Raw genomic sequence first — 24255 nt, forward strand, 5'->3', positions numbered from 1 at the left:
ACTCATGTAACAAAATTCACATTAGTAGAAATGCTCCAAACCAGTGGTTGCTAGCCCTAGCATGTTTTTAAAAAAGAACAGTAAAACTAAATTTAAACAGGGAGGGAGTCCAAAACAGTGTTGTCAATGTATAATTTTTCCTAGTGAGGACGTGAAAAACAACTTATTACCCACCGTCATCATCATGTCGTAAACAATGAAGACTTTATCACACACACACACACACACAAGATCTTTAAAAATATTTTAAATGGAGTAAACTTAGCCTTTGGTAAGGAGGTGGGGTAAACTCATTTTTTAGTTGTTGTTTCACCACAAGGCAGCAGAAACTTCATCATAGACCAGTATTATTAAATGATGCTTCAACCTGAAAGCATTTCTTTAAGACAGTATGATATTTCCTGTTTCTAAAAGTTGCCCCGAAGTTACAATAATCATGACCATTTATTTAGAGCACAAACCGTTAAGTAATGGACCTCAAACCAGATTCTATTTATAGATGATATCTTTGATCTCATCAGTACTTTTTTTTTTTAATTTGCTGTCCACATCTAAAGCTTAAGAGATTTCACATTTTGAAAAAATTGTAATTCTTGCTTCTCTTGAAAAGTGGGAAGCTCTGGCATGGGGCTCTTATTTCCACATGCTCACCCCCAGCTGGATGTAGCTCTGTAGCAGCTGCCCCGTGAGATGGGGGAGTGCTTGCCAGTTCATTATAGGTCCCACCTGGCCAGTGCTACCTGCCAAGCCCCCGTGGAAATCTGAGCTTGTGATTCCAAATTAGAGCTACTCACGTGCTGGTATTTGTATATGTACTTCTAAACTTTGCATCAACCTGAAAGTAAAATGTTATATCCCCATTCTTTAAGATCAAAGAATAGGAAGGTGGGGTGACTTGCCCAAGACCAAAGCTCTAAGAGCTGCCCATCTGGAATTTGGACCCAGGCCTCCCTGGCTCCAAGGCCCATGTGTATTCTGCGGTGCCACCCTGCCTTCCAGGGGGCCTATGACCCATATCTCTGTCAGCCCTCACATAGGTAGAATTATTCATGCCATCTGGGTTAGAAGACTTCATTGGAATTAGCTGAGAAAAAAATATGAATTTCCTGTTTCCCTTGCAGTATTCTTTTGGACTCCTTTTAATATTTATTTTTGAGGGAGAAAAAAAAATCCTGGGGAAGGAAGGATGGTTCAGAGGAGGCCAGAGCCGTCTATCGTGCAGACACAGCATGCATTTAAACAGCTCTGAGAACATAAATTGGTTACTTAATCGGCCCTGGCTGATCCATGGAGTGCAGAAGCCAAACTGCATTATGGGAAGCGGCTTCTGCGCGTGAGGCTGGCATATCCGGCAGAGCCGGGGGTCCTAGGACAGCTGCTGAGGGGGCTCGAGGCCTCCCACAGTCTCCAGGCTCCCAGTGCCTCGTGGGTAGGGGTTTTCAGAGCATCAGGAGGCACTGCATCTTTTCATCAGAGATGCCGTTCTGATACGAAATGAGAATAAAACACGTGCGTGTCTTTGAGCTTCTTTTCAGTCACAACTGGACTTCTTTCCTCTTAGCTGCATTCTGGGAGCTTTGAGTCAGTTATGGAAAAACAAAACAACCTACCTCCTGCTGTCCTCAACTACACGCAGTCCACTTCTCATTTAAAAGACTGTGTGCATCGCAAACATGTTTAACCATGACTGTGTCAACTCTTTCCAGATCATCTGTCTTGACAAATGCACTGTTACTTCCTTCCGTTTGTGGAGCTGACTGCTGTGCGACAGGCAGGAATGGGGATGGGTGTGCGGATGCAATAAGGTAGAATCCTTGCCCTCAAGCCACTCTGATATGGAAGACACAGACTAACAGATTGTTCGTGGGGCTTTTTGTTGTTGTTGTATCTTTTTTCTTTTTTTAATTTAATTTTTATTTTATATTAAAGTATAGTTGATTTACAATGTTGTGTTAGTTTTAGGTGTACAGCAAAATAATTCAGTTATACCTATACCTATATCCATTCTTTTTCAGATTCTTTTCCCAGATAGGTTATTACAGAATATTGAGTAGAGTTCCCTGGGCTATATAGTAGGTCCTTGTTGATTATCTATTTTATATATAGTAGTATATATATTTTAATCCCAAATCCTAATTTATCCCTCCCAGATCGTTCACGTTTTTATTCATTGATTCAACAAAGGGTTTCGAATGCCTCCTATCATATAAGTACCCTGCTAGGTACTAATGCCTGTCTTCATAGAAGTTACAGTCTAATGGAGGGTAGGGGAATATTGTTTTAGTTTCCTAGGGCCACTGTAACAAAGTACCGCAAATTCTGTGGCTTTAAACAAGATGAATTTAACAGGAATGTCTTTCAAGCCTACTGTGTGCTCGGAATGAAAGATAATTGGCAAGCTTCTAAGCTCAAGAGTGCTCAGTCCAGGAGGGAGAACAGATCAATGGTGACAAAGTGCCATGAGTGAATAAAGGGCTCTGAGAATCAGGAGCTGAGGACACACAGGGAGCCCCTTCTAGGGGAGCATATCAGAGGGGATTCTGTGTCCAGTGCCCAGCACTTCTTGTGTACCCAGTGGGTACCTCATTTCCATGGCCATTTGCAAATAGCACTAACTTTGCTCCTGTCTAGAAGAATTCTATTTGTCCAGACTATGTTATTTTTAAAATACAGCAAGACTTGTGTTTCAAACAAACCGATCTTAAGTTTGAGATACACGCAAAAATGACTAGACAAGATGTTCTAACATCTGGAGTGTCACAAAATGGCGGGGCCTGTTTTTCTAAGTTTATTTTTTGACATAGTGCACAAACTTTTGCAAAATATATTGTTTGTTAAAATAGTACTTTACGTTTCTTCTGCCTTAGAATTTTATATATTTAGTATTCACAAAAAACCCGGTGACTGTCCTGAATTTCCAGAGGATGAAACCAGCATCCACTTCTGCAGGCCAATGGCAGGAAAAGGGAAACATGTGAAGGAACAGTTTCTAATGAACTGTTACCTTTGCTCTTTAAAGTGTATTTATTGTTTTGTAAGCTTCCAGCCTCTAGTCCAGGGACTGCATAAATGCCTACAGTCTCCTCTAAGCAGAGAACAAGAGGTATAAATAGGCTTGGTGTAAAGTCACAGGGAGTTGGGCTCTGCTGAACTGTATACTCAAAGGCATTCAAATTACAATTTATATTTACAACTTACATTTTTATGGCACATGGTTTTATCAAGGCAGCATTAAGTTCAGTATCTTATAAGGGCAATACAAGTCAGGAATTTCTCCCATTTGACAGGTAAGGAAACTGAGACACAGGGGAATTGACTTGAAGCTAATAGAAGAGCTTAATCACTAGGTGGTAGAATGTAGGGTAACATTAAGAGCACAAGTTTTAGAGTCTGGAGACTTGACATAGAAACTTGCCTTTGCAATTTGCTTTGTTCTGTGAGGCTGTGAAGCTGCTCACCTTCGCTAAGCCTTAGTTTCTCCTTCTGTGTAATGGAAACAATAGTGTCCACTTTGATAAGTTGTTTGAATACCCAGTGTGATCATATCTGTAAGTATTTAGCCAAACACCTGTTATATTACAAGCATTTAATAGTGGTTAATTTAATGGTATTATTAATAAAAAATGGTATTATTAATGGTATTATTAATAACTCAAGTCTATTCTAAGTATATGTTTTCTCCCATGTCTTACCAAGCCCTTAGTTTTGAGGGTTCAAATGCTTAATTGTAAATTCCTTCAAGGTGCTACTAGTAATGAAGCCCAAATTCAAGGGGGCAATCCATTCCCCCCTTTTTTTAAATATCTACTCAGCAGGTTGCTTTAATGATCAGAGAACAGATACAAATTTTCATGTAGGAGAGAAAATCATAGACTGTCAGAACTGGAGGTGACCTTATTTTTCAGATGAAGAAATTTAACCAGAGAGTTAAATTATATATATATATGTAGTGAATCATAATTATATATAAATGATATATACTCAAGTTTTATATATTTATAGATACTCTCATATAAATCATTTCTATTCTTCATAGTTTATATAAATATACATACATATTTTTTTTTATTCATCTCTCAGTGGAGAAGGTCTGGAGTGTAGAGACATTTTCCTCTGGGTATTAGGGTATTACGTGCTGCATATAGGAGGGGAGGAAGACGCAAAGGTGTTAACTCTCCAGCAGTCCTCTCTTTGCCCTCTGATAAATCTGAACTCTGACCCCTCCATGGTTCTGCCTGGTTGATGAGCACCCTTACCAGCTGAATCCACTCCCCTCAGTCATAACTGGACTGCTTGGTTGGGGACCCATCATCCAGCTGCTTTCCAACTTCCTTCAATTTGCTTACATGTCTCATATCTCATTTATTATTTATCACTCCCCTCCCTTTTTTTGTTACTTTTTTATTTTAATCTTAATTAGATCACTGGAGGAAGGGGAAATAAAATGGTACAGTCCAACTAAATTTTTATATCAACAAGGTTCATTCAAGCAACTAAATGAAGTTTGAACTGGGCAGGGCTGAGCTCAAACTAAGAAGACCTAATGCAGGGTAATGTGATGATCAGTCAGTGGAAGATGAGAATCTGATCCAAGGCATGGGCTTTTGGAATGGATGGGGAGGGACACATTTTGGTTATGTCTGTAAGGTTGAATGTAGATGTTGTGCTATCTAGTTTACGTAAGTGGGTAAACGGTAATTCTTGAAAATAGGGAAGGCAAAAGGAAGAACCAGATTCAAAGAGAAGATGAGTTCAGTTTGGCCATGTTAAGTCATACTGGGCATCATGGAAAGTTAATGTTTGCACATGAAACCTGAAGATGTCATAAAGAAAAAAATGATGACTAGTAGGGGATGTTATTGGAGAAATGTTCACAGTAGTAACTTTAAACGTTTTTGACTGTGACCAGTACAAACATACATGTGTATTCTCACACACACACACACACACACTCACACACTCACAAACACAAGGTTCAAAAAAGCATACCTTTATTTAGATATACTATGATATCTTCTGTTACTCAATTTAATTTAAATAAAATTTTGGTCATAACCCACTAAATTGATTTAAGCACTCACCAATATATCTTGAAAAATATTGACCTACAAAGTATGGCTGACTGAAGATCTTTAGATGAAAATGCAAATCATGAATATAGTACCCACAGCCATCCGTCAAGATTTTGCTTTAGGGATTAAACTGTATGTGTTTAGAAGAAAGCATCAGTGTTCAGTAATACGAATTGGAGAAAGATGTTATCTATAAAGAGGCTGAGGATTAACACTATGAATAAGAAAACAAATAATTGCAAATAGGACAAGGGAATGAATGAGTAGCCACATTCTTTTGTTTGTAAGGATCATGGGAAACCTATTGGATTTGGACAATGGTAAAATTAATCCTCACGCAAATACACACCATGGCAAGAAGTGGAACTCGTACTTGGAGTCAAGAAAGGGTGTCTGTATAGTCTATGAAGCCCTCTTCACTTGAAATCAGGCTATAGTACAGCATTTTCTCTTTGAAGCCAACCCTTTAAACATTGCTGTAAAGGACAGGTAGTGCCTTTGGTCCTTTTCCATGTAGTTAACTGCATGTCAGTTTCTGGGTAAATATCTCTATGAAATAGGGCTTCTGATCCATGCTCAACTTGATTTGCATTTTATTTAGCACTCATTTACTGAACACCTGTTAGATGCAAGATCATAGAAGAAGATGGGGATAAATAAGATAGTGCCTGCCCTCCAGACCTCACAATCCTGATGGGAAGACAGAAATAAAAATAAATAACTCTGGGAATAGGCCGACTGTGATAGATGTTCCACTGGGCGTACGAAGGACAGTATGAGGTCAGAGGAAAGAAAAATTATTTCAACTCAGGAAGCATTGCCTCCTTCACATCCTTCATTTCTTTGCTCAGACATCACCTTCTCAGAGAAGCATTCCCTGACCACTCTAGCTATAGCAGTATGCAGTAACTTTGTTCCATTAGCCCGTTTTATATTCTTCATGGCAATTCATCTTTTTTTTTTTTTTTTTTTTTTGCGGTACGCGGGCCTCTCACCGCCGTGGCCTCTCCAGTTGTGGAGCACAGGCTCCGGACGCGTAGGCTCAGCGGCCATGGCTCACGGGCCCAGCCACTCCGCGGCATGTGGGATCCTCCCGGACTGGGGCACGAACCCGTGTCCCCTGCATCGGCAGGCGGACTCCCAACCACTGCGCCACCAGGGAAGCCCAATTCATCTTATTATTAAAAATTGTCTTTATTCTTTATTTTTGTAACCACATGTTATTTGGAAAGATTTGTCCAAGACAACAAAATACAACAGACAGAACATTCCAGGTGAGGTTCCAAATCTGAGTGAAAAATAGCAAAGGAGATATCACTTGTAAAGACAAGTGATACTGCTCTTATGCCTCTCACCAACTTTAAGGACATGAAATCGTCAGGTTATCGCAAGGTTGGAATAGGATTTGTGCAAAGGCAAGGACCCTAGTGAGTTATGACTTCAAGTGCACACTTGGAGAGGCCGGCTACATTGCAGTGATCTACTGAGGCATCACGTGCTACCCCAAAACTTAGTGGCTGAAAACAATGTATTGTTACTGTATTCTCTGATTCTGTGGACCGGTAATTTAGACAGGGTATATTGGGGAAATCTCTTCTCTACTAGGCAATGATGTCTGAGGTCTCTGCAGGGATAACAGCGGAAGGCTGGCCAGGAAACCGTATCTATCAGTCTGTCGGCCTGTCTCTCTTGCCCTCATCCCTCTATGGGATGGACGAGCATGGGCTTCCTCTCCTTATTTTCTTTTATAAGAGAACAAGAAAGAACAAAAACTTGTTACTTGTCCATATAGCTTCATAGATGACAAAGAGCCTTTGCCGAAATAATCTCCAGTGGTCAACATGACGGTCAACATAAAGGGAAACTTTATCTCATTCACAAATGGGAATGTGGAGGCTCCGTGGATGAAAGCAACCAGCATCAAGGAAGGCATGTGCTGGAGCCGAGACTTGAACGAGCTCTTGTGGGACCACTTTCAGTGCTCACCTGGCCCTCATGCATCCCATGTACAGCCCTTCAAGTCAGACTCATTGGAGCCACACGGAGTCACACCCAGTGAGTGTGCAGAAAGCAGCAGCACGTGGCTCGTTCAAGGCAATGGCGGCTCCTGATTCCCTGGGGAGATGCCGGCAAGGGCTGACCTTGAGGAAATTATGGCTCCAGCCAGAGGAAGAGGTATCAGCCTTCACAGAGGGAATCCGGAATGAGGAGTGCAGTAACTGCCGGGTTTAATACTGTGCACACACTTTTGATGAATATGCAGATGTGGCTGGTACCAGAAGCAGGAGGCGAACACCATTTACTAAACAGCGGTGTTAAACCACTCTGAAAGGGGGTGTGTCAGGAGCATGGTAATGAAATTAATCCTCCTCACCTGTGAACTGTCAGGGGCTTTGGGTTCCATCCAAAAACGTCTGATTTGAGTTTGCTCTGCTTAGAGCCTCTTGTGTAAACTTGATCTTAATGGAGAATGAAGCTTCAGAAACCAATACAAAATAGGAAGTGGCAAAAGACACAGCTGTAAATTTGCACTATTAAAGGACAACAGAACAAGGGCACTTCGGCTGTGCCTGCCCATCCAGGCTGACTGTTCTGCGGCTTCCTAAAGGCTGATGTGGGTGGCTCTCAACTGATTTATTAAACAAGAAGACTCATAATTGTGAAGATGGTCAGAGTGATTAGATTGAGCCTTTCTGTCTGGCAGAAAGCTCTGTATAGAAGGGACTGGGTTTGACTGTTCAGTCTCTCCAGTGGCAGATGAGAATAAAGTCTATCTCTTTAAAAAAGAATTCCAGAGCAGATCTTAAAATAAGTATGAATAAAGAAGATCACTTATTGATAGGCACTGAGCCAAGCCCTGGGATTCAGAAACAAATAAGTCACAGAATTCGAGGCGCTCATTTATTCGCTCAGCCTGTGGTGAACGTTTGTTATGTGGGGCTCCACAGCACTCATACCCCCTTCTTTTGGAACCAGCATCCAAAGTTCCTTTTGGGGGTCAACCTTTATCCCCTTAAGAGAAGTCAGGAGGACTGACATTCAAGATGCTCCGCTCTCCCTATCCAGTCAGACTGTCTCACAGAGTTCAAATCTAGAAAGGTATGCAGCGAGGATGGGAAGAGAGTTGGGTGGGTTCCCCTGGCTGTGATCCATTAGTTCTTGCTTCTTAGGTCCTTCCATCTGCCCTAGTTTCCACCCATCCATGAGCCTGATCCTTCATCTCACTGCCACATTTTTAATGACCTGGTATCCTCTCAGTAAAATTACCTTTCCGTTTAGTGTAGCCAAAGTCCATTTCTGTTGCTTACAACCAAGTAATCCTAACACACACCCCTTCGTCCATTCACTGACTGCCCCTTCAGCACTTTATTGCAGGCATGGAGTAAAGGGATGACTAGGATGCTGTCCTCAGGAAGCTCACCATCTGGGGGAGACAAGTCTGTAACTCACTCTGTACCACAGGATCTGGGCTGAAATCAGGACAAGAACAGAGAAATATTATGGGAATATTATCAGGCAAATTCTCCTGAGGGGTGTAAGAAGGCTTCACAGCATCTATCCTAACTTTCAGAGAGTGACTATAGGTTTACCAGACATAAATGAGAAAAGTGCCTAGGCAGGGGAAGTCACAGCCATAAAGGCTAGGAGTTGTGATTGGAGCATAAGAGAGTTATGCTCTCTTATGCTCTCTTAAGATAGAAAATCAAGGAAAATAATCTTTATACAGTATTCAAAGCTTGGTAGAAACAATACTGTTGACCTTATTTTTTATGCAACGAATTTTGAGTCCCAAAATATTAAAGAACTTTCCCAAGGTCACAGAGCTACAAAGCTACACAAGACTTACTCCTAATCCCATTTCTTATGTACCTTCAGAGCATTTCTGTGAGGATCAAATGGAATCAGAAATATTTGTTCTCCTGTCTGTTTCTGTGTTTAAACTGGGTCAGTCCTCATGGTAAAAGATGGCATATGGTTCATTTTCTTTTCTGTTTTAATCCCTAGAAATTAGCAGAGTGCCTGGTACACAAAAGGAATTTAGTATGTTTGTTGAGTGAATGAATGAACAAATAATTATCAATAACAGAAACAATAGCCAACTTTTGGAGAGCATTTAATAGGTTACTTGATGTCACAGTGCGCATCAGTCCTTCAGTAAATGTAGAAGAAATGATCTCATTTTCCCAGGGTTCCGACCTTGGGTAGCAAAATAGATCTTACTATCATCATCCCCATTTCTCAGACAAAGAAATTGAAGCTCAGAAATTTAAGAGACTGTGCTGGCTAAATTCTGGGGACCTGGAAAGGCAGCCTGTGGAGTTTGGATGGGCTGCCTCAGGAAGTATAGAGACACTGAAGGTGGATAAAGTGATAGGCTCTCCATCGAAATAAAAGGCATTAATATGTATGCAGTATTCTGTATCTGGTAGCAATGGGGGATGGAGGAATTGAGTCTCTATGCAGGGAAAGAGAGACAGAAGCACAGGTAAGCAGACATCCTTAAACAGAAAAGAAAAACTCCCTTTTTAATTAAAATTAAATGTCCACTGTAAGGAGGAAAAAACAGTGGTGAGCAACAAATACCCACAGCCTTGTTTAATCACCTGTGATGAATTATAATTAGGATTTGAAAATTATTGAACTTTTTTCCCCCTGTTCACCTTGGAGCTCTGAAGGTGAATTTCAAAGAGTGCAGGAGGAATGAATATTAAAAAGTTTGTTTTATACTTGAACGCCAGAGCTCCCATCTCATTTTTCTATTAAAGCTCAACTTTTGAAATTTTTCTCCTCTTTGCAATAATTACATCTTCAGCCTGACAACTCATTACATGACAATGCTTACGTTGAAGTGATTCTGTAAGCACTAGAAAAGGAGAGCTCGGCTTTTCAGTGATGGGGGTTTAGAGGGCGGCTTTCTCTCTTTGGTTCAGAGAGGCCCTGCCTAAACCCATCCCCACCCCAGCTCCAAGTACCTTGCATTGACCATCCTGGATTCTTTTAGGGTTTCTTGATAGACAAGCAACACTGGCTGTGGTACCCTTGTTCCCAGGCACCTGGTAGTGGGTTTATTTTATTTTATTGATTGTATTCTATTTTATTTTAAGTCCTGCTTTGTTCTAGAAAGGCTGGAAATGAAGTTGTTTGTGTAAATTTTTGTCTGAACAACGGGACAAGCCTGTTTGTCTTGCTCACCCTACAGTGGTGACATTCTTTATTTTTCAGTACTCTTACTGTTAGTCTGATCCATTTTGTTTCCAATTATTACTGAGTTCCCACTCTGTGCCAGACCCTGAATGCGGTGAGAGAGAGAGGATGATAAACAGGGCTCCTCAGCTGCAGCTCTTGTCTGCACTGAGCTTACATCCTTCTGGGGGATGCAGACATGGTGAAGGAGGAGACGGGTTCTCTGTGAGCTGCTCCACGAGAGAGTATAAATGTTACAGAAGGACACAGACTCTGCCTGGGCTTGGTGGTACATGTGGGGAAGCTTCCTGAGAAGGTATGAATCGTGAGACCTGATTAAGCCAGGAAGGATGAGCCAGGATGTGCGCTGTTGGGGGAGGGGTGAAAGAACCAGTGAACACTCCTGGTAAAGCACTGGTCCAAAGCAAGGGCGGCAGAGTTCCGGGAACTCGAAGCCACTTTGCAGGGCTGGAGAGTGGAATAGAGGGGCAGAAGGAGCTGTGATGGGCAGGAGGCTGGGGAGGAACACGGGGTGCAGATTCCCAAGGGCTACACCCCAGGCTAAGCACCTCATGCTGTGTGTAGCCTCAGGGCCATGTGCAGCCAGCCAGCCAGCCAAATGCTTTTTACTGGGGAATGACTGACTTTGCTTAAAACCCTGGACATGCCCACCACCCGCTGAGCGCCTACTAACCAGGTGTTCTACATACATTATCATACCGAATCATCGCAACAAACCTGTCAGCAGGTATTCGTATTTCCATGTCACTTTTTAGAACCCGGAGGCTCAGCCGTATTTGGTCATGTGCTCAAGCATCTCACCACTGCTTCTCAGTGATGGAGCCGACTGGGGTCAAGGTGGGGAGAGCTGTGCAATTCAAAGGCCAGGACCTGCACCCAGCAAGGCGTTTCCAGCACTTCCAGGGAGGATGCCAAATGTGTTACCATCTTTCTAAGATTCCTTAGGATCCTCCCCTTGTGCTTTTGACAGTTACTGTTCTAACAGAGGGCTGTAGCAGTGAGAGCCCTACATCAGGAACCTGCTTTTAGTCTAGGCTTCTGTTTTCTCAATTATAGAGAATTGTTAAATTATGCTCTTAGGGGGGAAAGAAAAGAAGTTTAAATCAACTAGAAGAACTTCAGTGGAAGCTTCAGCTCTAATAACAAATGAAGGCTTTTAACACAAGCAGCCGTCACTCACTTTTAGCAGGTGTGAATAACATGGCAGGTCTTGGGGGCTGAATAGAATTTAGAAAACGGGAGAGGAGAAGGGAAAAACATGTCTAAAAGGACAGAGGAGAAAAGTTTAGAGTTCTATCAATATATAAGGGTTTATATCTCAATTTTGAGTCTTGACCGACACCAGATGGCTGGATTCCAGGTCTTGGAAGAGGGAACCTAGAGCACTAAGGAAATCCCTCTGCAGTGATCACCTCAGATCATATCAGCTCCTAAAGGCTGCTCAGCCCCTGGGTGAAAAACTGCCCTGTTTAGTGGCCGGCAATGACCACACGCCAATCGGCCACTTACCTTGATTTCTTCCTCTGGTGTGCCTTGGGCGTGGCAGAAAATAAAAGGCTAAGAAGCTGTCTTCTGAACTTCCACGCTCCCTCTCACTGCCCATCACAGCCCAAATCTTTCCTCCCCACTGGATTACAACTCCTTGAGGCCAGACACAATGTCTTTTCATCTGTGTATCCCCAGTACGGTCTCTGGTACAGAGTTTATCACTATAATAATAGGCAACATTTCCTGAGTGTTTTCTCTCTTGCTGAATAGGCCAGGGATGTTGCTAAGAGCTTTATAGAGAATGTTTCACGTAAAACACATCTATGACATAGGTACTATTATTCTATGTTATAGCTGAAGAAACTGAGGCTCAGAGAAATTAAACAATTTGCTGAAGGTCACACAGCAACAGAGTGTTGGCACTGGCAGCATCACCTGGGAGCTTGTGAGAAGAGTAAATCCCCACCCCAGACCTACAGAATCAGAATCTGAATGTCAACAAAATCTCCAGGTGACATGTGTGAACATTAGAGTTTAAGATATGCTGATCTAGTAGAATGTGAAAAAATGTTCGCTGAATGGACAAATGATCGATCAAGTTTGAGTCCTGGCTTCACTGCCTACTTGCTCAGTGGATGGGAAAAATGACATTGCTAAGCCTTGTTTTCCTTATCTGTATTAAGGGAAGAGTAAAAGAATACAAATATAGGAATTGTGAGGGTCCAAAGAGATCACGCCTGCAAAGCCTGCCCATTCTAAGAGCGCAAAGTTAATATTATCATTAACTATTCCCTTCTCTGAACCTGACTTAGCTCCTAAAATGTAAAATGAAGGGGTTAGACTAAAGGATCTCTGTTTCTAACTTTGTAGCCTTGTGGATCCTGAGAACATTAGGGTGGAAACACCATTAGGCTCCCTAGATTATATGTTACTTTGTGGTCATTCGTTTTCCTTCCACACCCACTGTTGTATCAAACTGCAGACAAAGCATTTTGCCTTGTCCCTTTCTTCCCAGTGTTCTGCACCTAGGGAGGAAATTTTCCCTTGGTTGACTCCTGCTGCCCTTGTTCCCAGCTCTGACTCCTGCTTTCCCATTTTTCTGCAAAAGATTTCAGAAAGAAGTGCATGTTGATTTGCTGTATGTCTTCTTGATTAGATGGCAGATTTGTAACCGGGGATAGATGTGACAATCAGGCAGGCTTTGATTAGACCTTTCTTGTATGTAAATCCAGGTGGATAAGATATGTGGCGTTAGGCTGGAGCTGGCAACAAAGGTAGGAAGAAATCCCAGGTGACTGGAATTAAAGAACTGTCTGAGCAGGGTGTTGGTGCGAATGATGTGAATTTCAAAGAGCCCGGGATAAACACTTGCTTTCAGATGGGCTAATTTATGCAGGAAGTCGTTTGAGAAGCCAATTCTCCCATCCCAGAGAGTTTATAGAAGCTAGCAAAAAATGGTTAAGCACTGGAATGTAAACACTGGTAATTGGTAATTAATGGGCACACCTAAGAGGAAGGCATATGCCAAATTAAATTGATTGCTTGAAGTCATTCACTGATTCATTAAATAGAGTATGTGTTTTTTGAGCTCAGGCTCCTTGCAGGCACTCTGCTAGGTGCTGGGGACTCAGAGATAATAGGGTTAGAGTCAGCCTGCCAATGATGGGGATGGAGTGCGGCTTTAACATAAATAATTAACGGTGTTCTTTCCTTTCTTCGTTTATTCATTCTTTCAGTTCCTGCTCTGGGTGGAACACAAGACTAGGCTGAAGGATAAATGGGGAGGAAAACAGACCAAGTCTCAGTCCTCCCAGAGCTCATATTCTGACACTGCTCTAGCCTCGGTGCCTCAGACAATAAGCACCTAGTAGGCGTTACAATAGGTGTATCAGAAAATATCTGTGAACGGGTCCATAGATAGAGACAGACATTAAAGAAATAATAGCGTGGGTAATTAAGTACCAGTTGTCTTAACTGCTAAGGAAGAGAAGCATGGTGCAGGGTGCCCTGAGAAAACAAAACAGGGTAACAACCCTCTGGGGGATCCAGGGGAGTCATTTCCTAAAACATGACATTTAAAATGATACCTAAAGGTGAGCAACAGTCAGATATTAGTGTGTGGGGATTGCTGGCCCAGGTAGGTGAAGACAGCCCATGGGAAGGCACTGAGGGGAACTGGCTTGGTACCACTGAGGCGTTGAGACACCTGCAGCTTGTCAGGTCGTGTTAAGTAGAGGGGAAGGGAAATGAGATGAAGTCAGAGGGTAGGCGTGGGGCCAGATTATATCCAGGGTTTTAGATCACGTTTAGGATTTTGGAATCAATGCTGAGCTTCCTAACAACTCTATGTGGCAGGGCACACAATGGGCTTTCAGAAGAACATCGGATAATGTATCCCTTGGAATTATTCAGTAAGGGACTATGCTTCCCAGCAATATCTGTAATATCAGACAAAGGCAGGACTAAGGATCTTTTAAAGGACAATGGAAGTGGAGGTCTTGCACAGAAAAACAAACAAAACCAAAAAACAAACAAACAAAAAACAAGGCATGGCATTTGGAGTCAGAAGAACCTTTATTTTGAATCTCAGAACTGCCACTCAGTCATTTTGTCTGTGACCCTGGACCAAGCATTGAATATCTCTAAGTCCTGAAGAGATAGGGGGTCTAAGTGATTCTGTGCGGGAAAGGCTTTGTCTAGCGTTTAACACAAAGTACCTGCTCACTTTCGTTTGTGTAGCTCCCAATTAACCTAGGGATAGCAGCATAACAGAGTTAGACTGAGATGCTTGGGGGTGGCATCCTAAAAATTTGGTGTCTTTCTAAAATTACAGTTCTAAAGTATTTGTTTAATGAAAATGGGAGAAACTGATTTTTTTTTTAATTAGCAAATATATTCAAAATAGTGTATTTGGACTACTTGGAGTTGTGTTAGAATTGTGATTTTTTTGAACCCCCAAATTTCTTGCGTTCGACATGTAGATAGTAGAATAAAATAAATTATTATTTCCTAGGTAAATAGCATGAGGCTATGGACGATTCAGTTTCCGATTTCCAGCTGACGTTCTGGCCGCTGACTGCAGGTGACTCCTACCTAGCTGGCTGATCTGGGGTTCGTGGAGGCTGGTGGGGACATTGACAGCTGTAAGGATTTGCTCTCATATGCAGATCACAAGAATACTCTATGACACAGGGGGTCACTGGCAAACTGTGTATTTTTATTTCCATATAAGGGCAGTTTCCTCAGGAGAGCAAGGCGTCCATACTCATCTGGAGTCTCTGTCTGCCTTACCTCTTCTGGTAACAAAATCCCTCTTTGTTAATGGGAATTTATTCCTTATAGTTAATGATATAAATCCTTCCTACCCGTCACATGGCTGGGCACCCATCCAAACTGGACAGTCAAAGACAACGCTTTTTCCCTAACCAGAATGGTTGGTTCAAACGTAGGCCAATCAGAACAGCTCAGGCTTTTATGGAACTTGGAGGAAAGCAGTATTCTCTGCTCTGTAGGATTCCTAGTTGTAAAAACGGTGTAAACCAAGAACTATCATCTTTGCCACCACATTGGACAAGGCAGCCTGAGAGAGGAGCAAAGCACAGGGTACTCATAACCATTATTTGAAATCCGGGTGATATAATTTGAGCCCTTTTGAGGTTAGCTGCTCTCCTGAACTTCCCAGTCAAATGTCCCAATAAATATTTCTTCTTCATGTATGCTTTTTTAGCTATATTAAATAATAATTGCCACACTATAATCTGCACATATTTGAAGTGTACAATTTAATAAATTTTGACATTGTGTACACCCAGGAAACCATCATCACCATCACAATAAAAAACATCCATGTGTACTTGAAACCATGCCACGCAGATTGGGACTTGAACCCACGGTCTTTTTTTTTTTTTACATCTTTATTGGAGTATAAGTGCTTTACAATGGTGTGTTAGTTTCTGCTTTATAACAAAGTGACTCAGTTATACGTATACATATGTTCCCAAATCTCTTCCGTCTTGCGTCTCCCTCCCTCCCCCCCTCCCTATCCCACCCCTCTAGGTGGTCACAAAGCACCGAGCTGATCTCCCTGTGCTACGCAGCTGCTTCCCACTAGCCATCTATTTTACGTTTGGTAGTGTATATATCTCCACGCCACTCTCTCACTTTGTCACAGCTTGCCCTTCCCCCTCCCCATATCCTCAAGTCCATTCTCTAGTAGGTCTGTGTTTATTCCTGTCTTACCCCTAGGTTCTTCATGACATTTTTTTTCCTTAGATTCCATATATATCTGTTAGCGTACAGTATTTGTCTTTCTCTTTCTGACTTACTTCACTCTGTATGACAGACTCTAGGTCCATCCACCTCACTACAAATAACTCAATTTTCTTTCTTTTTATGGCTGAGTAATATTTCATTGTATATATGTGCCACATGTTCTTTATCCATTTATCCAATGATGGGCACTTAGGTTGCTTCCATGTCCTGGCTATTGTAAATAGAGCTGCAGTGAACATTTTGGTACATGACTCTTCTTGAATTATGGTTTTCTCAGGGTATATGCCCAGTAGTGGGATTGCTGGGACATATGGTAGTTCTATTTGAAGTTTTTTAAGGAACCTCCATACTGTTCTCCATAGTGGCTGTACCAATTCACATTCCCATGAGCAGTGCAAGAGTGTTCCCTTTTCTCCACACCCTCTCCAACATTTATTGTTTCTAGATTTTTTGATGATGGCCATTCTGACCAGTGTGAGATGATATCTCATTGTAGTTTTTGTTTGTTTGTTTGTTTGTTTTATTGCAGTACGCGGGCCTCTCACTGTTGTGGCCTCTCCCACTGCGGAGCACAGGCTCCGGATGCGCAGGCTCAGCGGCCATGGCTCACAGGCCCAGCTGCTCCGCGGCATGTGGGATCTTTCCAGACCGGGGCACGAACCCGTGTCCCCTGCATCGGCAGGCAGACTCTAAACCACTGCGCCACCAGGGAAGCCCTCATTGTAGTTTTGATTTGCATTTCTCTAATGATTATTGATGTTGAGCATTCTTTCATGTGTTTGTTGGCAATCTGTATATCTTCTTTGGAGAAATGTCTGTTTAGGTCTTCTGCCCATTTTTGGATTGGGTTGTTTGTTTTTTTGTTATTGAGCTGCATGAGCTGCTTGTAAATTTTGGAGATTAATCCTTTGTCAGTTGCTTCATTTGCAAATATTTTCTCCCATTCTGAGGGTTGTCTTTTGGTCTTGTTTATGGTTTCCTTTGCTGTGCAAAAGCTTTTAAGCTTCATTAGGTCCCATTTGTTTATTTTTGTTTTTATTTCCATTTCTCTAGGAGGTGGGTCAAAAAGGTTCTTGCTTTGCTTTATGTCATAGAGTGTTCTGCCTGTTTTCCTCTAAGAGTTTGATAGTGTCTGGCCTTACATTTAGGTCTTTAATCCATTTTGAGCTTATTTTTGTGTATGATGTTAGGGAGTGTTCTAATCTCATGCTTTTACACCACTTATTGAAGAGGCTGTCCTTTCTCCACTGTACCACTTATTTTTTTCCCAGCACCACTTATTGAAGAGGCTGTCCTTTCTCCACTGTACATTCCTGCCTCCTTTATCAAAGATAAGGTGACCATATGTGCGTGGGTTTATCTCTGGGCTTTCTATCCTGTTCCATTGATCGATATTTCTATTTTCTTGCCAGTACCATATTGTCTTGATTACTGTAGCTTTGTAGTATAGTCTGAAGTCAGGGAGCCTGATTCCTCCAGCTCCATTTTTCATTCTCAAGATTGCTTTGGCTATTTGGGGTCTTTTGTGTTTCCATACAAATTGTGAAATTTTTTGTTCTAGTTCTGTGAAAAATGCCATTGGTAGTTTGATAGGGATTGCATTGAATCTGTAGATTGCTTTGGGTAGTAGAGTCATTTTTACAATGTTGATTCTTCCAATCCAAGAACATGGTATATCTCTCCATCTATTTGTATCATCTTTAATTTCTTTCATTAGCGTCTTATAATTTTCTGCATACAGGTCTTTTGTCTCCTTAGGTAGGTTTATTCCTAGATATTTTATTCTTTTTGTTGCAATGGTAAATGGGAGTGTTTTCTTAATTTCACTTTTAGATTTTTCATCATTTGTGTATAGGAATGCCAGAGATTTCTGTGCATTAATTTTGTATCCTGCTACTTTACCAAATTCATTGATTAGCTCTAGTAGTTTTCTGGTAGCATCTTTAGGATTCTCTATGTATAGTATCAGGTCATCTGCAAAGAAGAAGCTTTACTTCTTCTTTTCTGATTTGGATTCCTTTTATTTCCTTTTCTTCTCTGATTGCTGTGGCTAAAACTTCCAAAACTATGTTGAATAAAAGTGGTGAGAGTGGGCAAACTTGTCTTGTTCCTGATGAACCCACGGTCTTTTAATTGAGATCACACACCCGATTTCAGGACTTAATGAAGCTCAGGTTCTTGATGTCACCTCGCAGAAAGAATTCAGTGAGAGACAAAGTGATAGGTAAGAAGTGGATTTATTTAGAAAGCAACACACTCCACAGACAGAGTGTGGGCCATCTCAGAAGGCGAGAGGCCCCCAAATACGCTGTGGTTAGTTTTTATGGGCTGAGTAATTTCATAGGCTAATGAGGGAGAGAATTATTTCAACTATTTTGGGGAAGGGGCAGAGATTTCCAGGAATTGGGCCACCACCCAGTGATCTTTGATGGTTGGCCTCAGAACTGTTATGGCACTGGTGGGTTATGCTAATGTATTAACAATGAGTGTATGAGGCTCAGGATCCACTGGAAGTCAAATCTTCTGCCATCTTGGACCTACTTGGTTCTAACCAGTTTTTGTCATGTCCTGTGGCTATGTCATTCTTTTAGAGGTTGTGTCCTGCCCCCTTCCCTCCTGTTTCATACTGTTATACCCACATTCATGGTAGCATTAAGAATGGATAAACACAATGTGGTATATACATACAGTACGGATATTATTCAGCCTTAAAAAGGAATTAAGCCAGACACAAAAGGACAAATACAGTAGGATTTTATTCCTATGAGATAGTCATAGAGACAGAAAGTGCACTTGTGGTTTCCAGGGGCTAAGGGGATAAAGGAATGGGAAATTATTGTTTAATGGGTACAGAATTTTAGTTTGGAAGATGAAAAGAATTCTCAAGATGGATGGTGGTGACGGTTGCACAACAGTGTGAATGTACTTAATACCATTGAACTATACACTTAAAATTGTTGAGATGATGTTATAGACTGAACTGTGTCCTTCTATAATCCATATATTGAAGCCCTAACCTCCAGTGTGATTGTAATGGAGATAGGGCCTTTAAACAGGTAATTAAGGTTAAGTGAGATCATGAGTGGGACTCTAATCCAATAGAACTGGTGTCCTTATAAGAAGAGATAGAGGCACCAAAGCTCTCCTTCCAAGCTTGCAGAGGGGAAAGGCCGTATGAGGACACAGCAAGAAGGTGAACCAAGAAAGGTCTGCGAACCAAGAAAGGAGGCCTCACCAAAAACCGACCATGCCAGCATCTTAAACTTGGACATTTATGGGAACATATGTATATGTATAACTGAGTCACTTTGTTATAAAGCAGAAACTAACACACCATTGTAAAGCAATTATGCCCCAATAAAGATGTTAAAAAAAACTTGGACATTTAGCCTCCAGAACTGTGAGAAAATAAGTTTCTGTTTAAGCCACAAGCTTGTGATATTTCGTTATATGATATGATACTAGGCAACTGGAGCTGACTGATACAGATGGTAAATTATATGTTAATGTATTTTGCAACAGTTTTAAAAAAATCTAGTTTGACTTGGTTTTCTATTATGTGTAACCCAAAGACTCCTCACTAATATGGCAACCAATTTAATTTCATCCATTGTGTGAAAAATCCTATGTGGCCTCTTGCATTAATTGGCACAATACTTTCTAAATTTCAGTGAGATTTTGCTACTTTCTATATATGGGTGTCCCAGGCAGCCACCGCACTGGCTGGCCTTTCGATCTGGCTGTAAATTTCCTGAGGAAAGAAGTGACCCCAGGATGCTCTAGAAACAGACCTCGTGGCTTTATTCCTTAAAATCCTGAGTGTTAGTCCTCAAATCCTTGATTCCTGTTCCCAGGGAACCTTCCCATGAAGACATTGCCTAAGGCAGCCTTGAATAATAAGTGTTTCCTCTCCTTGGAGCCTTCCTGTTCCATTTCCAGATGTTCCTATTTGGAAATCTTCCCTTATCTTTCTCTTTAAGTGCTAGCACTCAGGAAAGGCCCAGCCCCACTGACAGCCTTTCTACTAAAGGGATTTCACCGTATCAGGACTAACACCCCAGCCTATTAGATGGCAGAAATCCTTTCAAGGCAAGTTGGGGCTTATTGGTAACTTATCTGAGAAAAACATCACAGAGTGTATTTGTAGCCAGGGATCCTTGAGCAAGAAGGTAACAGATGAAGTAACTTATTAGTCCTCTTCCTTCCCAAGATTCTCTAAAGAATGAAAAACTCCACTGTACCTACTCATCAGAGCTTTTGCTCTAGACGGTTTCCCCAGGGCCTCTGACACTGTCAACGTGAACACACCTGTCTGAGGAGGATAAGCGCTGTCAACGGCAAAAAATGACTTCACTTACTGAGCATGTACCATGTGCCAGACATGGTGCAAAGTGTTGTACTGGGGTTATTTCATTTATGCCTATTTACAGGAACATTGTGAAGTGAACTTATCAACCTTGTTTTACAGATGAAGAAACAGAGACCCATAAAGTACAAGCAACTCACTTGGATTTCTTTACCTTGTCAGTTGGCAGAGTCAGTGTTATGGAACTCAGGTCCAGCTGCTCGCCACTCAAAACTCAATACCTGAGAGAGAGGCAAATGTTGGTAGAGAGGAAAGTTGCTTTTAGTTAGAATGCCAGCAATCGGAGGAGATGTTGGACTCAGTGTCCCCCAAAAATCATCTCTGAAGATTCTGCTCTGCCATGAAAGTTTTTTTTTTTTTTTTTTTTTTTTGCAGTACGCGGGCCTCTCACCGTTGTGGCTTCTACCATTGCAGAGCACAGGCTACAGACACGCAGGCTCAGCGGCCATGGCTCACAGGCCTAGTTGCTCCGCGGCATGTGGGATCCTCCCAGACCGGGGCACGAACCCGTGTCCCCTGCATCGGCAGGCAGACTCTCAACCACTGCACCACCAGGGAAGCCCCATGAAAGTTTTTAAAGGGAAAAAGGGAAGTAATCTCAGTTAATCATTGAGATATGTGGTCAGAGTCATCACCATTCCCCAGACTTCTTCTAATCTGTCTTTAGATTCTATCTTCTTCACATAGTTTGTTCGCAAGATTACTGAGGGGGAAGCTAGGGAAAGAGATCTGGTCATCTGTTAATTACTTATTCTTCATTTCTACTTCTTTTGATCTATGGAAAGAACCAACAGGTTAGGCAAGGTATCGTGTGTTCAAAAGATTTGAAATGTGTGCTAGGGCCAGAGATGAGTAGAACATGGGGGCGCCTGATTTAAAAGTTAGTCACAATGTAGTTTCGCTTAAATTGGCCAGAAAAAAGTGTTTCCTGCTGAGAGTGGGTTCCTGCAAAGAGCTGCCTACAAACCCCATCCCCGTCAGATATTATTCCATTTCTATGGGATTAGGGATGAAGGTCCGTGTTCTGTGACTCCTTCATGCTGAGAAAGGACATTGAGGTCTTAGGGTGAAAGGTATTGACATGGGTTTGAGGCATCTCTTTGCTGACAGTTTTAGTTGCCTGCTTACATATATGGGCAAAATGAGCTACAATTATTATTATTATTATTATTTTTTTTTTTTTTGCGGTACGCGGGCCTCTCACTGTTGTGGCCTCTCCCGTTGCGGAGCACAGACTCCGGACACACAGGCTCAGCGGCCATGGCTCACGGGCTTAGTTGCTCCACGGCATGTGGTATCTTCCCGGACCGGGCACGAACCCGTGTCCCCTGCATCGGCAGGCGGACTCTCAACCACTGCACCACCAGGGAAGCCCGCTACAATTATTTTGATACCTACAAAGATAAAGATTATTATGAGCAGTAGCGTTAATCCCATTCTGTTAAGGCCACTTCCTTGAATAGTGCTAGCCATAAACACAGTATTGCTCAAGATGGAGCACCTTATGTCATGACTGAAGTCTGGTCATCATGCAGTTAGCTTTTTCCCTCTGGTGGCAGTTATAGTATCTGTAAAACAAGTCAGGGATGTGCATCAGAAACTGAGTCTATGACTCTATTGTCCTCATCCTTAACTGCTTGAACCTGCTCTTTTGTGACCCAGGGAAGCCTGAGAGATTTCAGCTTTTCTACAACCAAGTGGCAGGGGACACGGAGAGGCCTTTGTACTAGGGTGGGTAGGGGCACAGGGTTCTGCTCCTTTCCATCAGGATTTGAACCCAGATCTATCTGCCTCCAAAACATAGACCATCTCCTCCAGGACATACTGTCTCAATTCAGAATTTCAGCTTTTATTAGATACCTTTGATCTGGATATTCCTACACTTTGGTATTGCCATCACGACTTTGGTTGTTTCATTCATTCCTGAAGTGGCTGTGGTGATGATCATGATAGTATATCATCCATTTCCTGAACATCTAACATGGGCCAGCCACCAGACGCTTTTCCTAAATGATCTCTGATCCTTATACCACTCTGCATGTAGGTGTTATTTTTCTTGTTATACAGATAATGGAGACTGAAGCTCAGAAAAGGTAAAGGATTTGCCCAAGGTCACACAGTCTCTAAGAACAGAGTAAATCTCAGCCAGGTCTGCCAGATCCCCCAGCAGAGGTGCTCTGCACCCAGCCACGCTGCCCTCCACCAAGAATACACTCCATTCAAGGGGCAATGCAGCTTTCCCCAGGGTGGCGATGATGGTGGAGGGGAGGGGGAGGGTTTACAGGCAATAACATCTCACCCTCTCATATTCTTTATAGTCATTTACAAAGTGATTTCACCATCATCTGGCTGCATATCAGGAGCACTTCAGAATTTAATTTAAAAAAATAAGGCAGGGGTTACGGTGGGAGAGAGGGATGAATAGGTAGAGCACAGAGCATTTTTAGGGCAGTGGAACTACTCTGTATGATACTAAACTGATGGATACATGTCATTATACATTTGTCCAAACCCTTAGATTGTATAACATGAAGAGCGAACCCTAGTGTAAACTGTGGACTTTGGGTGATTATGATGTGTCAATGTAGGTTCTTCAGTTATAAAAAATGTAGCACTCTGATGCAGGGTGTTGATAATGGGGGGCTGTTCATGTTAGCGGGCAAGGGTGTATATGGGAAACCTTTGTACCTTCTTCTCAATTTTGCTGTGAACCCAAAACTACTCTTCAAAAAAAGTGATAACAATGAATGAATGGACCCCATCTCAAAAGAATCTGATTCAGTAGTCTATCACCAATTTTACTGAAGTGGAAAGTAAGATTACGAAATAAGATATAGGATGAGAGGTACGTCTACTTAAGAACGAGGAGGGGTTTTGTCTGTTTGCTTTGTATGCTTTTTAGTGTAATATCTTAGATCTAGAATTACTGGGCAAAAGGGTAGGAATATTCTTATGGTCTGTACATGTGTTTGTGTATGTACTCATAATATACTTTCCATGTGTGTTACGGACTGAACTGTGTTCCCCACACACACCCCAAATTCATATATTGAAGTTCTAACCCCCAGTGTGACTGTATTTGGAGATAGGGTCTTTAAAGAAGTAATTAAGGTTAAATGAGGTCATGAGCGTGGGGCCCTAATCTAACAAGACTAGTGTCCTTTTACAAAGAGAAGGAGACATCAAAGATGTGTGTGCACAGAGGAAAGATGGTGTTACAAGATGGCAAGACAGCAGTCATCCACCAGCCAAGGAAAGAGACCTCGGGAGAAACCAACCATGCTGGCACCTTGATCTTGGACTTCCAGCCTCCTGAACTGTGAGAAAATCATGTTTTGTTGTTTAACCACCCTGTTTGTGGTACTTTATTATTGTTACTAAACTTAGGTCCACTTGCCAACCACACAGCAAAGCCAATTTACTGACACCAGGTTGGGGTGAAGGAAAGTATGGTGTTTATCGCAGGTGCCGAGCAAGGAGAATGGGCAGCTCATGCTCAAACTCTCTGATGGTGTTCAGGGAAGAGTTTTTAAAGGCAACATTTGGGGTAAGGGTTGCAGGGGGCATGATCAGCTTGTGGACTTTCTTCTGATTGGTTGATGGTGAGGTAACAGTGTGGTGTCTTGGGAATCTTAATCATCAACCTTCTGGTTCCAACCAGTCTGGGGTTTCCATGCTTGTGGTCAGCATGTATTCACCATCCCCCCCCACCTGGGTGGGGGGTCTTAGTTTCTACAGAACAGCTAAAAGATATGTGTCAGATTGTTGTCTATATCCCTTGAGGAGGAACTAGGACTCTGTTTCATGGCTGAACTATTATTTAAGCTATCATTACTTTTCTTCCTTAACAGC

This window comes from Lagenorhynchus albirostris, chromosome 2 (assembly GCF_949774975.1).
Source record: "Lagenorhynchus albirostris chromosome 2, mLagAlb1.1, whole genome shotgun sequence".
In the NCBI taxonomy this organism is placed as follows: Eukaryota; Metazoa; Chordata; class Mammalia; order Artiodactyla; family Delphinidae; genus Lagenorhynchus; species Lagenorhynchus albirostris.